At 52.7% G+C, this 19074-nt stretch overlaps 1 protein-coding gene across 5 annotated transcripts in view; it reads right to left on the reverse strand.

The window, feature by feature from the left end:
* bcor (BCL6 corepressor) overlaps window positions 1–19074 on the reverse strand; it is a 232448-nt gene that overhangs the window by 94277 nt on the left and 119097 nt on the right. The window contains exon 1 of one of the 5 annotated variants that reach the window (XM_078232581.1): window positions 8070–8558. The exons of the other annotated variants lie outside the window; for them this stretch is intronic. The gene's annotated coding sequence lies outside the window, so the exon portion shown is untranslated. Of the gene's footprint in view, window positions 1–8069; window positions 8559–19074 lie in introns of those variants that run through there. 5 annotated transcript variants of the gene reach the window in all.

Here is a 19074-nt window from a genome sequence, read left to right on the forward strand (position 1 = left end):
TTCTAAAGCTTGTGTGACCACAAAACAACACGATGTGTTTGTAGGATGGGGATGATGATGGCATATGAAAGAATGTGTCCAGTCTGGGTTCACAAGTCCACTGCACCTAATGCGCTGGGATTGCGTCAATGAGCCTATCTTTTTACATAAACAAGAACGTTCTTCCTATTGCCTCACGTGACTCATGTCCCTCTTGTAAACTCATCCTAAATCTTCCACTTTATATAAAGCATCTGTTGAGAATACAGAGCCGGGCAACACGAAAGGTGTTCCCTTGCCCACCGTGGTCCGTTTTCCTTCCCTACTATGTTCACGAAATGGTTCCAATACCGTGGTTCAAAGGAACTAAATTTATTCCATGCACGTTTTTGGATGCGTTTTGGAAACAATTTGGATTGCATTTTAACATAAAGGCGCTCCTCCGCACCAAATCCAATTTTACCAAGATTGCCATCCTTCAGTCTATTTTCCAATACTTGTTCAATGCATATACAGTATTGCAATATTAAACTGTACGGTACTGACCTAGTGCGATGCAATATGAAATCGCTGCAACTTAAAAGTACATTTGGCATTATCTTTTAAAACTGTGCTCATTTTTTTGAGTTGCAGAAGACAAAGGATACTGGTTAGCCAACTTCAATGTCTGGACTTAATGCCATTTAGCCCATAAAGTTAAGCCTCCTCTCTTGTACACTGTTTGTAATTTGCTGAGTATTACCATAGTAAATGTTATGAACGGTCGCCTGCATTACGTGGCTATTTCAGTCAATCACCGTTAGAACACAACTCGATATTCACTGCGGAGGCATAGGCAGCTTGTATCCTCCAAAGAGCTCAGCGATCCGTGCCTTCTCGGCCCTTTTTTCACAAAGGTTTTATTTTAAACTGCTCGCGCTCTCAGGTTTCAGGGCTAGTCTCCCAGGGGAGGCAGGAGCGGAGTGCGCTTCAATCAAACCCTGACTTCTCCTCTGGGAGCACAGCCTGAAATCTGATCTCGCCCACTTACTGCCTGCCTCATTCCACGCGTTTTCTTTGGGCGTAATAACCTTTTCGTTTATTATAAACACGGTTGGGAGGGGATGCTGGATATTTGAACAGGATGTGTCGATTGTGAAATCGGTGTCTAGTGTGCTTACGGCGCATCCTGGCGGGTGAAGGGGCGACCGAAGCAAAGGCCTTGCCAAGTAAATAGGTAACCAAACCATCCCGTAATTAAATGGTTTCGTGCTTTTCAGAAGGCCTCGCCAGAGGCCACATTAGCGAGCTGCTGCCGGTTTAAAGGTAAACGCGGTCGTATCATGGAGAAGGAGGCGATTCTGGGAGGGCAGTCACGAAAACAAGATTGCGCTTACTCACCTCACTCTCGGTCCAGATTGTTAACGCAGTGGATGAGTTCAACAAATTCTGAAGCGCATTATATGTTTGCACAACTTGTCTGTACCGTGATCTAAGATAGAGAAAATATTGAAGGGCACCGGGTACAACACAAGCAACCAGAACGTGTTTACCGTACTAAGGAAATCAGGCTTGTCCCCAAATGTTTTTCTAAACTCTGATATGCCTTTAGGTTTTGCTTAAACATATTATATTCCTCGCGATGAAACCATTACCGAGAACTGCGCAGCCATTATTTATGAAGCATAATTCTGCTGTGACACATACAAATCAGCAGAAACTGTTAAAATTGCAATGTGAATTCCTAGATCAAAACAGTTCCAAAGTGCTACATTGATTGTGGAGCTTTGGACACCGGGTGGTCGTGAAAGGCGCTATATAAATGCACGGATTTCTCTCGGAACTGGGCAGCGCAAGACGTTAGGCAGTGTCCAAGTTAATCAAGTTACAACCACTGATCAGATAACAGAAGTATTTGTTGAGACAGAGTCCAAAATAAGAAAAACAACCTGACATTTTAAAAAGTGAAAGAAGATTGTGATAACCCGTGTGTCACATGAGGACTGATTAAACGTTACACACGTGACGTTTCAATAATGTGTCTTTTAACAAATGCTAATTGAGTGGCTGTGCATTACTGGCATTTTGAATTACTCCATTTACTTCGCGTCAACAAAACGTGGATGAAATAATTCGGGACAATGCGGATCTAGGTTCAGATTCACAAGTCCCCCTGCTGTCTTGTGGTCGCCTGTTAATCTAATCTGATTTCAAATTCAACGTGACCACAATTGAACTATTTGAGATATCCTCGGAACACGTGTCTGCACATGACGCAGTAAATACCCGCCCCCATGGCAACATTTGATAGCAATTTCTATTTAGACTTCTTACAATTTACTAGTGTCTGGAGTGCAAGGCGAGTATATTGTGGCGAAATAATTCATACCAAAATCCCTTTCAGTTCAAATACGGGTGCTTATACGCGGAAATCAATATTTAAGCAATTTAACATTTTACATATAGGCGCCTAAACGTGTTAAAATTAAGATTCTAAAGATGTAAACGTATTCAACATATGGCTTATAATAGTCATCTTTTATGAATGCATAGATCTAAATTCATGTATACTTTTAAACAAGGCGCATGATCACATTTTCTTTGCACTTTCTACGACGTTATCAGTTATCACTGCACCCACAAAATCCAATGCAACTGCCGTATGGAAAATACAGTCCCAGATTTCCATGATTAATATGCTAACTTTAAATCTTTACAAGGTTGCCGTTCTTTAATCAAAGTGCCACAAACTTCTAGATGTTTGTGTTCTGTTCACTTTCTGCTGTCCGAAGAGTTGTTCCCGAATCTGCTACTGTTACCACTTCGAAATGCACAGCTAATTTTGCAACAGGGAGTAGTAGTTTTCAATCTAATGTTCGTGGGTGAGATAGCGGGTGCAACTTTTTTGCATTTCAATAGAAAACAGATCAGATACTGAAGTGTTAAATATTTTGTTTGTTTCCTGCTTTAAGGGTGATTCTAAAGCCGGCCTGCATTCACTGCGGCATTGTAGAGAACAATGCAAGGGGCAGTTACAAATGGTCAATGCAGAACGATCACAACAATTGTCTTTCATTTATCTGAGCTTGCCGCAAGGAGTTCTACCCAGCACTCTAATTTGCACCTACCAGAGTAAGGTACAAATCTCTGCTTTAATGCTACGTATGGAGATAGGTTTTTTTTAAAAAACACGCCCCATAGAGCAGATCCACTGCAGGTCTCCTTGCTGGTGCAACTTTGTTCGGAATATGATACTTTGTCGAACGTTAAATGCATGCATGGGAGACAAGACTGGGAGGAAGAAGATAATCTTGTTAAGCAATGTATCGAGCTCGAGCGACAGCTGAAAAAAACCCGCAAACATGGCTTCAGCACGCGTTGAAATGCAACTTAAATATTATAATTGCGTGGAGAAATAAGAGAACTTCAAATAGTACAGAACTCCCGAGTTGGACACTAGAAAAATGTTTTTCCCATATCTTTCTAAATGTTGATTTGTCACAAAACCCAACTGGGTGACGGTATGTTTTAATTACATTTATAACATCTAACTTGTGTATAGTACTGGTCACAGCAGCTGTTTCAGCATTATGCATTCCCAACAGCTGTTCTGATTAATTGTAGTTTACGAAACCCTTCTGTGGCATGTTGTCACCGTCTTACATCGATAACCTTAAGCGTTATTGATAAACAATGCGCACGTGATGGGTTAATCATAAAAAATAGCTATGAAGTTGAAAAGGAATGATTTCAAAATCTGCATCCTATTCCGGTTCAGCATTGTGTTCAATTAATTAATTTTAACACGCCAATGCCTAAACGCCATCCGTTGTGAAACTTTTGGGGGGAAAAAAATCGAGCTGACCTTTAGCTGGCCTCGATTTGCTTAAAAACAATTCGATGCATAAGTTTAAGAACCCAAAAGCTAGTCAACAATTTACCAAGATACAGAACCCCAGTGCAATATCTACATGAGCGCGGAGGTGGTGAGTCCATTGATCGACTGCCCCCGTATGAAACTCGACCAATGAACGTTCCTGCTGTCTAATTAGAACTAGATTTCAGTACACTAAAAATGATTGATTACAGCATGTATTATATCATTATGGAACAATGAATGTTTCCACACAGCTAAGTAAAGTTCGGTGGTAAGCATTCTTTTCCCTGTCCTCCGGTTGCCATTCATTACACCTGCAGCGTTCTTAGGTTGATTTTGGCTTGGTAAACGGAGAATTAATTCCAGCAGACCCGTCTGTGTTTTAATGTGATGATGTTCTTATGTATGACACTTATTCTTAACCAATAATTGGATGGATGTCAGCTTGCGGGCCCTTACATGGTCGAATGGGCCCGTGCTCTTTTTAACGCTCTGATGGGGAGATTTTATTCTTGTAGCCAAATAATTGCAATCATAAATATGCAACAGGTTTCTAATATCAAAACACTTTTACCTTAGAGATTTTTAAAAACTGAAAATATTGCTATTTTGCCTTCTCTGGACATGTCATTGGTTCGTGTTGAATTTAATCAAACGTAGCTTGTTTAAATACCTCTAATTATTTGACATTTGTAATTTTAAAAATTTAGATTGGTCATTAATATTTTTACATATATATAACTCCTGTTAAATCTGCTCGAGTACACGGACAGTGACAGGGCTGATTTAATCTCAAGTTAGAAATATTGACCAGAAATCGACAGCCTGATGTTTACAAAATGGGACACTGCCGACACTGGGGGGTGGGTGGATGGGGGAGAGACAGCAGGCAGATGAGAAATCCCGAACTGCGTCACTCATCAACCACGTGCAAATAATAAAGTAAACAACGACCTCTGGAAGAAGGGAGTCACAAAACACGCAGGACAGCGAATAGTAAGCCTTGCATTTTAATGGCAAAGTCACTCAAGCGTTCATTCACTTCGATTTTTTCTCTCTCCATTCATTAAGAGCAAAAAAAGGGTTAACTTGTGACTTGCTGTGTTATCTGATGGGGTGTGTCCAACCATTTGGGGGCAATAATGGGTGGTAAAAATCCAACCCATGGGTGTTATATTACTCCCACATGCTGACACCAGATGTAACAGACGATGCCATAAGCTCCAAAATCTCGGTATCTGACTGAAAATGACAACCTGTTAAAAAGGCAGAACGGTCATATGATCTGATTAAATGGAGATCAGAAACTGTGGAATCACTGGAATGTTTTAAGTTTGTATGTGAAGTGTACAACAAACGCCGGGTATTAGATCTAATGCTTGAGCACTCCAACTTGTTGAGTGGCTCTAACGATGTGGTATTTTTGGTTCTTCCTGCCGACCGACTGAGAAATATATAATTATACCTAATTAATGGCCTTAGTGGTAAAGCCAAGTTTACCATCTATTTTCTTGTACCGTGTTTGTAGCTTTGGGCAACATATGGTACTTTAGTCAATTTACATGTACAATAGTTAAATTCAAGTCCCAGTACACATCATATACAGTGAATCAATGTATCGCATTAAACTGAAATGCATTATATGGTCTTAAACTAGTGACTGGAGTTAGAAGCTGCAAAGCAGAAGTGAATGGTTTTGCGTTTCTAGAAAATACACACAAATGTCATATTTATATAATAACATAATTCTGACCCTGACTAATCCTACCACTGTCATGTACAAATCTAGTATAGATCTTTCCGAGGTATTTAATATTTTCATTCAAGCGTTTGCCTGAGCTGTGCATTTTCTATTCTAATTGGGATGGTGCAGCCAGGCCTGTTATTGCTGAAGTTGCCATAACACTTTCAAACACCATTTAAATAAACGAAGAGTAAGTGTATATAATGTTCTGAAGCAAATCGATTGTTCCAATTTATTTATCGGCGTCCTTTTAAAAAAACAGAACGCACAGAATTTGGTTTGGTTTCGGCGGGGTGCGAGAACAGAGAGACAGGCCGTCTGGCGTAGGGTGTTTAACGTGGATACATCCTGCTTTAGTTCTACGCACTGTATTGAGCTTTGAGTAAAAGTGTAAACCACTTTTGGGAATACCCATTGATAAAAGACGCTGCACCTTTTAACTAAACTTAGATTAATGAAAATGGGACATTGTCTGCAGGTTTAATTTAATCATAAACAAATCGCGTAGCAATATAAAAAGTTAGGCTGAAGCTGGAATGTAAATAATGAGAATACCGCTGCGAGTTACAGAGGAACTGAAATCGGTCCGATATCGGTAGCTTGAAGGTGTTTGTTTACATCTAACAGCATGGGAGACCCGAGTGGGAGACTCATCAATTTAGTCGCCATTGACCAAGGCACCTTGTGCGAATCCAGCGCCAATAAACAAACACCATTAGCGAAGCCTGAAAGATTATAACATTTACTAATAACTGAAAGGTCTATAATCGATATATTCTCAGGTTCCTGACAAGAGAGATCGGTGCGCCAGTGTTTAACAAGCTCGCAGCCCAATGATAAATCTGCTCGGGGTTTTTCCCCCTTAAACTGGATATTCCGATCGCGCAGATGCGCAGACGGTGTTCACACAAGTCGGCGAGCAGACAAAAGGAAATGATCCGTCACTACTGTTGCCACTTCTACCTCAACCAGCTCTTTTCATTCAGTCGAAACCTCAGCGTTTTAAGAAGTTCGCGGAAAAGGTCCATTTGCTGAACCAAAGTCCCCAGTAGACATCCGCTCGGTGTATTAACACATTTAAAAAAGATAACACGTGCGGGCGCACTTAAAGTTCAAGTATATCTCATTCACGGTGTATCAAGTTAAGATGGGGAAAGGCGCTCCCGGTAATGAATACACGTCCATATATGCAAACACACCCTGTACCACATCTACAGCACGAAATTCGCACTCAAACTTTCATCGTTCACAGGGTTGCTGCAGGCTCCAGTTTACCCGCCCCCCCCCCCCTTCAATTTTTTCCCCTGCGATTATCATTCTCTCCTCCCTGAGCTTGCGGGGAGCCGGCCACTGTTGTCTAGACCGATCGATCACTTAGACAAGAGACATACAATACGGTCAAAAGCCTTCAGTCAGGCAGAGCTGGCAGTTGCCACACGGGGTACATGTCACCTTCCAGGTAACCAGCTAGAACTAGAACAACCTTCACCACTAAATCTCACCTACAGAACATTTTGGCTCGACTGCTAAAGTGACCATTAGCACGTTAGGATGACAAAGCATTGTTTATGGAGCGATATTCTACAAGACGAACATGCAGCAACATCGTTACCTTGAAAAGGTGCTCTGGCAATAACCTTAAATGGCACAGCTCGAACATAAATCATCAGCGTGTGAGCCATAAGGTCCTTCGCTGTAACTAATTTCTCTCCGGTAACTTAGCAGGTTGCAATTATTTGTCAAATATGCCTATATATGAAAATAATCCGGTTTTAAACCATCAATTAACTCCTTTAAAAAAAAAGACCTACTTACTTGTGCTACTGCAGAATAGGCACGATGTTTATAAAGAACACCTTTCCAGTTAGGATTTATTTTACCTGCGCCGATTTTTCAGCACAGATGAACGCAAATGTTAAATTAATTCAAAGCATTTGGTGAAATCCTCCGAGCGGAATTCAGTGGTTAAAATCCTAGTCCTCGCAGTGTGGGGGGAGGGGGGATCTTTTTCCTCGGTTCAGCTTTGCACGATTATCCTTAGCGGGGGGAGGGGGGGGGTTCCTTTGTACGGTGGGGACAGAGCGAGATAGAATGAGGAAAAGCCTCCAGTGCGAACAATATCGACGATACTTTACAATTCTTCAACAACAAAAAAAGCGATGTCGCTGTTAGCCGGACAGCGCTGACTCGCTACAAGAGCCGATGTGGTTTCGGCTGGATCAGTGAAGAAGTTGAGCAGGAAAGCAACGCGATCCCAGTTTCCAAACTTCCCTTCAGCATTGGCAAGAGAACGCGGCAGGGCAGCGATATTCCCAAGCTAACAGCGGGAGACACCGAGGATCCAACTCTTCCTCACACCCACAAGTAAGTGGGGATCGCACACTGGCAGAAGGAGTCGCCACCCAGACAGCCTCCGACAGCGCCCGGCGCGATTATAATAAAAAAGAGAAAAGCCACCACTCCTTCCAAGAAAATAAAACCTCCTCTTACCTGATTGCAACCTTGCCCCGTGTTTGGGCCGGGCTCTCACTCCGGGGTCGATCTGCATCCACGTGCCTTTTATGTTGCTTGTGTGTGTTTTTAAATCGCCGAGGCGGACCGAAGACTTCTGTTCATCTGCAGATCTCAAAAATGTGCGAGGCGAGGCTGTAAGCTCGCTGATAGTCCGGATATCCACTCGAGAAAACAGATCCGCTGTGAAGTCCACCCACCCACCAAAAAAAGTCAAAGGAAAGGCCTTTTAGTCTCTCTCTCTCTGAGCCTTGACCCTTTGGCTGCAGAGTGTTGTTCCAGCGCCGCGGCTGCTGCCTCCAGTGTACTGAGCTGTGTGTGTGTGTGTGTGTGTGAGCTCTCACTGCTCACTGTACAGGTGGCGATCGCTTGCGATTCTCTGGCACGGAACACTTCGCAGCGCCATGTTGGCTCCTCACCCTATACAGAGCGGCCAAACCATCCGGTCTATCGGCTCCTTCCCACTCCCATCTCACCCCCTCCCCTCCCCAACTTGTCGAACCCCGGGATTCTCCCCTTGCGGAGGGGAGGCGGCCTTTAAAAGAGCTCCCACCCCTCCTCCTCTCCCCCACCCTTTGCTCTCTGGCAGATCACTGGAGCAGACGTGGATCAGCGTCTACGGAGCAAACTGATTTTTTTTAAATTTCCGATCCAGCCCTAGCGTGCAGCTCCCCCTCCGAGACTGAAAAAAAAACTCTTTACCCAGAAGGCCATCGTTAACTTCAATTACCATAAATATCAACCTTTGGCTCACAGCTTCTCCCCCCCGCAATTCCCAAAAATCTCCAAGCCATCATCAGCACGGGAGACACAAGCCAGTGTAACACCGGGGAACCGCTCACTCATTCATTGCCGAGCGGTTCTTTTTTTGTTTGGAAAAAAAAAGACGCTCTGTGTCTCATCAGAGCACAAGGCTGCATCACGTGAGATATAAACAGCGAGGGTTAGATAAAAGTTTCGGTCGTAAGATTCACTCGGCTCTTGGCTGCTGTTCAGTGCTTACTGAAGTACGTGGTGAGAATCACACTGCGAACACCACACATTACAGACTTTAGCGGGGTGGTCCTCAATATGGAAACATGAATTCAGTGCTGTGTGTTTTTCCTGCTTATTGCCCCACCGATGGGCAACTTGATGTTAATGTATTCAGCCCGGTGCTTAAATCTATATGCACAGAGCCTGCCGGTGTGTACGAAGTTATAATATCCCCCCATGATTTTATAATTAGATGAGTAATTCGCGGAGTTACGGCTGGAATCAACTATATTTCATGTCGACTTGAACCAAGTGTTCAGTGTTTTTATTACATTAATTCAAGTTCAACCTGACTTCTATTTCAACACTGACTTTTAGCCTCTAGTCTTCAAGGTATTTGGTTTGACTGTACTTGGCGAAGAATCCCACCTACCGAAATAAAAACAAGATGCCAGCTACCCTATTACACTTGTTTGAAATTTACAGCATAGTGCAAATATGTGGCACGTCACTATCTCGGAATACAAAGTAAGTTTTTTTTAATAGCTAATAGGCTGGAGGCAGGAGCAGGAATGATGAAAGGTGCAATTACAGCGCTGATACACAGTTGAGTTGGAGGGTCTCTCCAGAGATGCACAGGCGCTTCCTTTGCCAGTCTTGGGAGTTGACCCGAAGGTCAGGATGCTGTGTGCACATCTCGCGCGGGAAATTTCCCATCAAGGACCCACTCCCATGTACACTACCAGTAACACACAAGAGACACTAGATATCAATTCACATGCAATCACAGTCTCACACATACTCCTGAAATGAATCTTAAACTCACATTTCCCGCAATCATATACACACGCACATTCTGGGACTCTCGCACACCTTTCTCGGGCACTCAGTTGTGCAGACACCCGCCCAAACAATTGCGATGATGAACACGCACTCAAACAAACTCCCTCCCAGGCAGTGCTGGAACCACACTCCCGCAAGCGCAATCAGTTTCGGAAACCCACATTCTCTCACCTCCTCGCAAACAAAGCCTCTCCTCTCTCACACACACACACACACACTTTGTAGCACTCACACACTTAGCATTCTATCCTTCAGCCACACACTTGCCCCAGTTACATGGGGGTTTGTGCTCAGAGGCACATACACATTCTCGAATCCTCCTTCACACATCCCGAAATTCCTCACAACACCACAGTCACACAGCGCTCCTTTCTTCACTGTACCCGTCACACACAAACAGACACACACACTCCCTTCCGCACATTCTCGCAGCCTCAAACATTTGCATCGACTCTCTTACACAGACACACACACACGCCCACAGCCTCCCTTGCAACCACACACACTAGCATTCCCTCCATTACACGCTGCTAGTCAGAGCCACAGTTACACATTCCTCCCCCGCAATCTCTCTCAGTCACGTATAAGCAATCACACACACACACTCGCACTAACAGTTCACAGCAGCTGCTTCTCGGCCTGCTTCGCATAAGCAGAATTGCTCTCTGATTCTCCGAACCAGGGCGGAAACAGGGCGATGTGAGACAGATTCACTGTTCCCACGGAAAACGACTGGGCTTCGACGCGCGACCACAAGTGAGCTCCGTTGTTAATTCAAAACGTATTTCACCCCTCTCCCGACTTTAAGATCGCCCCCCCCCCCCGCCCACACACCCCACCAACACGCTGTTGCTACGATAGCCGTCATCCCAACCAAATAACCGAACTGGGAATTGTTTAAAAATGAGAATAGTTACGGAATATAGATCTGCACTTTAGGGTTGAAAACTTCGGGAACAAATATTGATGATAGGACATCGCTCTAGACATTGGAACAGCGCACCCTGAAAGCTGCACTTCTGGCAAGAGTTGATAGCCTTTACCCCCATGCGCTATTTACACTCCGTCATAAATTCCTCTGGGAGGGTAACAGGAAAATCACTGGGGTTGGATTTTGAAATTGACCAAACCTTGATGATCTGCAAATAATGTTTTGATCCCCTGGCATCATTTGAGATACTCCATACCCACCGGTCCGAGGTGCAAGGGGTTACTTTCCAAGTATCGAGAATGTACAGACAACTGGCGGGGGCGGATCACCAACACCCCCCTCCCCCCCACCACACAGACACACATCTACCCCTCCCCCCCACACACACATACCTCCCCACCCCACACACACACCTCCCCCCACCCCACACACACACCTCCCCCCCCACACACACACACACCTCCCCCCCACACACACACACACACCTCCCCCCACACACACACAACTCCCCCCACACACACACACACCTCCCCACCCCCCCCCCACACACCTCCCCCCCCACACACACACCTCCCCCCCACACACACACACCTCCCCCCCACACACACACACCTCCCCCCCACACACACACACCTCCCCCCCCACACACACACCTCCCCCCCCACACACACACCTCCCCCCCCCACACACACACCTCCCCCCCCCACACACACCTCCCCCCCTCACACACACACCACCCCCCCCCACACACACACCACCCCCCCCACACACACACACACCTCCCCCCCCACACACACAGCCACCCCCCCCACACACATACACACACACTCCCCACACACACGCACATCCCCCACACACACGCATCCCCTCCACACGCACACCCCCCCACACACACATACACACACCCACACCCCCCCAACACACACAAACACACACGCACCCCCCCCACACACACACACCCCACACACACCCCCCACACACGCATACACACACCCACACCCCCCAACACACACAAACACACACGCACCCCCCCACACACACACCCCACACACACCCCCCCACACACACACGCGCACCCCCCACACACACACACCCCCCACACAAACACAGACACCCCCTCCACACAGAAATACATCCCCTCACACACACTCCCCCGCCACAACCTCACACCCCACCACACCCAGACCTCCCCCCCCACAAACACACAGAAACACACACCTCCCCCCCCACACACACACACCTCCCCCCCACACACACACACCTCCCCCCCCCACACACACACACCTCCCCCCACATACACACACACCTCCCCCCCACACACACACACCTCCCCCCACACACATCTCCCCCCCACACACGCACACACCTCCCCCACATACACACACACCTCCCCCCCCACACACACACACCTCCCCCCACACACACCTCCCCCCCACACACACACACACCTCCCCCCCACACACACACACCTCCCCCCCCACACACACACACCTCCCCCCACATACACACACACCTCCCCCCCACACACACACACCTCCCCCCCACACACGCACACACCTCCCCCCACACACACACACACCTCCCCCCACACACACCTCCCCCCCACACACACACACACCTCCCCCCCACACACACACACACCACCCCCCCACACACACACACACCACCCCCCCACACACACACACACCACCCCCCCACACACACACACACCACCCCCCCACACACACACACACACACACCCCCCCCCACACACACACACCACCACCCCACACACACACACCACCCCCCCACACACACACACCACCCCCCCACAGACACACACCTCAACCCCACACACACCACCCCCCCCACACACACACACACCTCCCCCCCCACACACACCCACCCCCACACACACATACACTCCCCACACACACGCATCCCCTCCACACACACACCCCCACACACGCATACACACACCACCAACCCCCCAACACACACAAACACACACGCACCCCCCCACACACACATCCCACACACACCCCACACACGCATACACACACCCACACCCCCCAACACACACAAACACACACGCACCCCCCCCACACACACACCCCACACACACCCCCCACACACACACCCCCCCACACACACACGCGCACCCCCCCCACACACACACCCCCCACACAAACACAGACACCCCCTCCACACACAAATACATCCCCTCACACACACTCCCCCGCCACAAACACACACCCCACCACACCCAGACCTCCCCCCCACAAACACACAGAAACACACACCTCCCCCCCAAACACACACATCTCCCCCCCCACACACACACCTCCCCCCCACACACACACACCTCCCCCCCACACACACATCTCCCCCCCACACACACACACACATCTCCCCCCCGACACACACACACATCTCCCCCACACACACACACACCTCCCCCCCCAGACACACACACCTCCCCCCCACACACACACCTCTCCCCCCCCACACACACACCTCTCCCCCCCACACACACACACATCGCCCCCCCACGAGGCACACACCTCCCCCCCCCCACGCACACACACACCTCCCCCCCCACACACACACACACACTCCCCCCCACACACACACATCTCCCCCCCCCACACACACACACACCTCCCCCCCCACACACACACCTCCCCCCCCACACACACACCTCCCCCCCCCACACACACAACCTCCCCCCCCACACACACACACTTCCCCCCCCCCACACACACCTCCCCCCCCAGACACACACACACACCTCCCCCCCCACACAAACACACCTCCCCCCCCCCACACAAACACACACACCTCCCCCCCACACACACACACACCTCCCCCCCACACACACACACACCTCCCCCCCCACGCACACACCTCCCCCCCCCACGCACACACACACACCTCCCCCCCCACACACACCTCCCCCCCCACACACACACACACACACACACACACTCTCCCCCCCACACACACACCTCCCCCCACACACACACACACCTCCCCCACTCCACACACACACACACCTCCCCCCCCCACACACACACACACCTCCCCCCCCACACACACACCACCCCCCCCACCCACACACACTTCCCCCCCCCCCACACACACCTCCCCCCCCACACACACACCACACACACACACACCTCCCCCCCCCCACACACACCTCCCCCCCCCACACACACACACCTCCCCCCCCCACACACACACACCTCCCCCCCCACACACACACACACCTCCCCCCCCCACACACACGTCCCCCCCCACACACCTCCCCCCCCCACACACACACCACCCCCCCACACACACACCTCCCCCCCACACACACACACACACCTCCCCCCCACACACACACACACACCTCCCCCCCACACACAGACCTCCCCCCCACACACAGACCTCCCCCCCCCACACACACACACCTCCCCCCCACACACACACACACTTCCCCCCCCACACACACACACTTCCCCCCCCACACACACACACTTCCCCCCCACACACACACACACTTCCCCCCCACACACACACACACTTCCCCCCCACACACACACACACTTCCCCCCCACACACACACACACTTCCCCCCCCCCACACACACACACTTCCCCCCCACACACACACACACTTCCCCCCCCCACACACACACACATCCCCCCCACACACACACACACTTCCCCCCCACACACACACACACTTCCCCCCCACACACACACACACTTCCCCCCCACACACACACACACCTCCCCCCCACACACACACACCTCCCCCCACACACACACACCTCCCCCCACACACACACACCCTCCCCCCACACACACACACCTCCCCCCCCACGCACACACACACACCTCCCCCCCCACACCTCCCCCCCACACATCTCCCCCACACACACCTCCCCCCCACACACCTCCCCCCCACACACACACACACCTCCCCCCCACACACACACACACACCTCCCCCCCACACACCTCCCCCCCACACACCTCCCCCCCCACACACCTCCCCCCCACACAAACACACAAACACATCCCCCCCACACACACACCTCCCCCCCACACACACACCTCCCCCCCACACACACACACCTCCCCCCCCACGCACACACCTCCCCCCCCCACACACACACACACACACACCTCCCCCCCACACACACACACACACCTACCCCCCCCACACACACACACACCTACCCCCCACACACACACACACACCTACCCCCCACACACACACACACAACTCCCCCCCCCTCACACACACACACACTCCCCCCCCACACACACACACTCCCCCCCCCCCCACACACACACTCCCCCCCCCCCACACACACACCTCCCCCCCACACACACACACACACACCTCCCCCCCCCCCACACACACACACATCTCCCCCCCCCACACACACACACATCTCGCCCCCCCACGCACACACCTCACCCCCCCCACGCACACACACACACCTACCCCCCCACACACACCTCCCCCCCCCACACACACACCTCCCCCCCCACACACACACACCTCCCCCCCCCCACACACACACCTCCCCCCCCACACACACATCACCCCCACACACACACACACCTCCCCCCACACACATACACCTCCCCCCCACACACACACACCTCCCCCCACACACACACACACCTCCCCCCACACACACACACACCTCCCCCCACACACACACACACCTCCCCCCACACACACACACACCTCCCCCCACACACACAACACCTCCCCCCACACACACACACACCTCCCCCCACACACACACACCTCCCCCCACACACACACACACCTCCCCCCACACACACACACACCTCCCCCCACACACACACACACCTCCCCCCACACACACACACCTCCCCCCACACACACACACCTCCCCCCACACACACACACCTCCCCCCACACACACACCTCCCCCCACACACACACACCTCCCCCCACACACACCACCTCCCCCCACACACACACACCTCCCCCCACACACCTTACCCCACACACACCTCACCCCACACACACCTCACCCCACACACACCTCACCCCACACACACCTCCCCCCCACACACACACACCTCCCCCCCACACACACACACCTCCCCCCCACACACACACACACACACCTCCCCCCCCCCACACACACACCCCCCCCCCACACACACACACACACCTCCCCCCCACACACACACCTCCCCCCCACACACACCTCCCCCCCACACACACCTCCCCCCCACACACACCTCCCCCCCACACACACCTCCCCCCCACACACACCTCCCCCCCACACACACACACACACACCTCCCCCCACACACACACACACACACCTCCCCCCCACACACACACACACACCTCCCCCCCACACACACACACACACCTCCCCCCCACACACACACACACACCTCCCCCCCACACACAAACACACCTCCCCCCCCACACACACACACCTCCCCCCCCCCACACACACACACACCCCCCCCACACACACCCACACCGCCCCCCACACACACACACACCGCCCCCCACACACACACCTCCCTCCCACACACACACACCTCTCTCCCACACACACCTCCCCCCCACACACACACACACCTCCCCCCCACACACACACACACACCTCCCCCCACACACACACACACCTCCTCCCCACACACACACACACCTCCCCCCCCACACACGCACACCTCCCCCCCACACACACGCACACCTCCCCCCCACACACACACACACCTCCCCCCCCACCCACACACACACACCCCCCCCACACACACACACACACCCCCCCCCCACACACACACACACCGCCCCCACACACACACACACCGCCCCCCCACACACACCCACCCCCCCCACACACACACACACCGCCCCCCACCCACACACACCCCCCCCCACACACACACACACCCCCTCCCACACACACACACACACACCTCCCCCCCACACACACACACACCTCCCCCCCACACACACACACACACACACCTCCCCCCCACACACACACCTCCCCCCCACACACACACACACCTCCCCCCCCACACACACACCTCCCCCCCACACACACACACACCTCCCCCCCTCACACACACACACACCTCCCCCCCACACACACACACCTCCCCCCCACACACACACACACCTCCCCCCCTCACACACACACACACCTCCCCCCCCCACACACACAACTCCCCCCCCCCACACAAACACACCTCCCCCCCCACACAAACACACCTCCCCCCCACACACACACAGACCTCCCCCCCACACACACACCTCCCCCCCCACACACACACACACCTCCCCCCCCCACACACACACCTCCCCCACATACACAAACACACCTCCCCCCCCCCACACACACACACACACTTCCCCCGCACACACAAACACACCTCCCCCCCACACACACAAACACACCTCCCCCCCACACACACACTCCCCACACACACACACCTCCCCCCCCACACACACACACACCTCCCCCCCCACACACACACACACCTCCCCCCCCACACACACACACACCTCCCCCCCCACACACACCTCCCCCCCCCCCACACACACACCTCCTCCCCCACACACACACACACCTCCCCCCCACACACACACACCTCCCCCCCCACACACACACACACCTCCCCCCCCCACACACACACACCTCCCCCCCCCACACACACACACTTCCCCCCCCACACACACACACCTCCCCCCCACACACACACACACCGACCCCCCACACACACACACCTCCCCCCCCACAAACACACACCTCCCCCCCACACACACACATACACCTCCCCCCCACACACACACACACCTCCCCCCCACACACACACACACCTCCCCCCACACACACACACCTTCCCCCCACACACACACACCTTCCCCCCACACACACACCTCCCCCCCACACACACCTCCCCCCCACACACACACACACACCTCCCCCACACACCCACCTCCCCCACACACACACACACCTCCCCCACACACACACACCTCCCCCACACACACACACACCTCCTCCACACACACACACACCTCCCCCCCAAACACACACACACCTCCCCCCCCCACACACATACCTCCCCCACACACACACACCTCCCCCCCCCACACACACACACACACCTCCCCCCCTCACACACACACACACACCTCCCCCCCTCACACACACACACACACCTCCCCCCCTCACACACACACACACCTCCCCCCCTCACACACACACACTCCCACCCCCACACACACACACACCTCCCCCCCACAGACACACACCTCCCCCCACACACAAACACACCTCCCCCCCACACACAAACACACCTCCGCCCCACAGACACACACACCTCCCCCCACACACACACACACCTCCCCCCGCCACACACACACACACACCTCCCCCCCCCACACACACACACCTTCCCCCCCCCATACACACACACATTCCCCCCCATACACACACAACCCCCCCCCACACACACACCTCCCCCCCCCCCACCCACACCTCCCCCCCCACCCACACCTCCCCCCCCCACACACCTCCCCCCCCACACACCTCCCCCCCCACACACCTCCACCCCCCCACACACACCTCCCCCCCCCCACACACACCTCCCCCCCCCACACACACACACCTCCCCCCCCCACACACACACACCTCCCCCCCACACACACACACACACGTCCCCCCAACACACACCTCCCACCCACACAAACACACCACCCCCCCCACACACACACCACCCCCCCCCACACACACACACCTCCCCCCCCACACACACAGCCACCTCCCCCACACACACAGCTACCCCCCCCACACACATACACACACACTCCCCACACACACGCATCCCCTCCACACGCAGACCCCCCCACACACACCCCCCCACACACGCATACACACACCCACACCCCCCCAACACACACAAACACACACGCACCCCCCCCACACACACACACCCCACACACACCCCCCACACACACAACCCACACACACACCACACACACACGCATACACACACGCACACGCCTCAACACACACAAACACACACGCACCCCCCCACACACACACCACACACACACACCCTACACACACACGCGCACCTCCCCCACACACACACCCCCCCAAACAAACACAGACACCCCCTCCACACACACTCCTCCGCCACAACCACACACGCCACCACACCCAGACCTCCCCCCCCACAAACACACG

The sequence above is a fragment of the Mustelus asterias genome, chromosome 17 (assembly GCF_964213995.1).
Source record: "Mustelus asterias chromosome 17, sMusAst1.hap1.1, whole genome shotgun sequence".
Taxonomy (NCBI): Eukaryota; Metazoa; Chordata; class Chondrichthyes; order Carcharhiniformes; family Triakidae; genus Mustelus; species Mustelus asterias.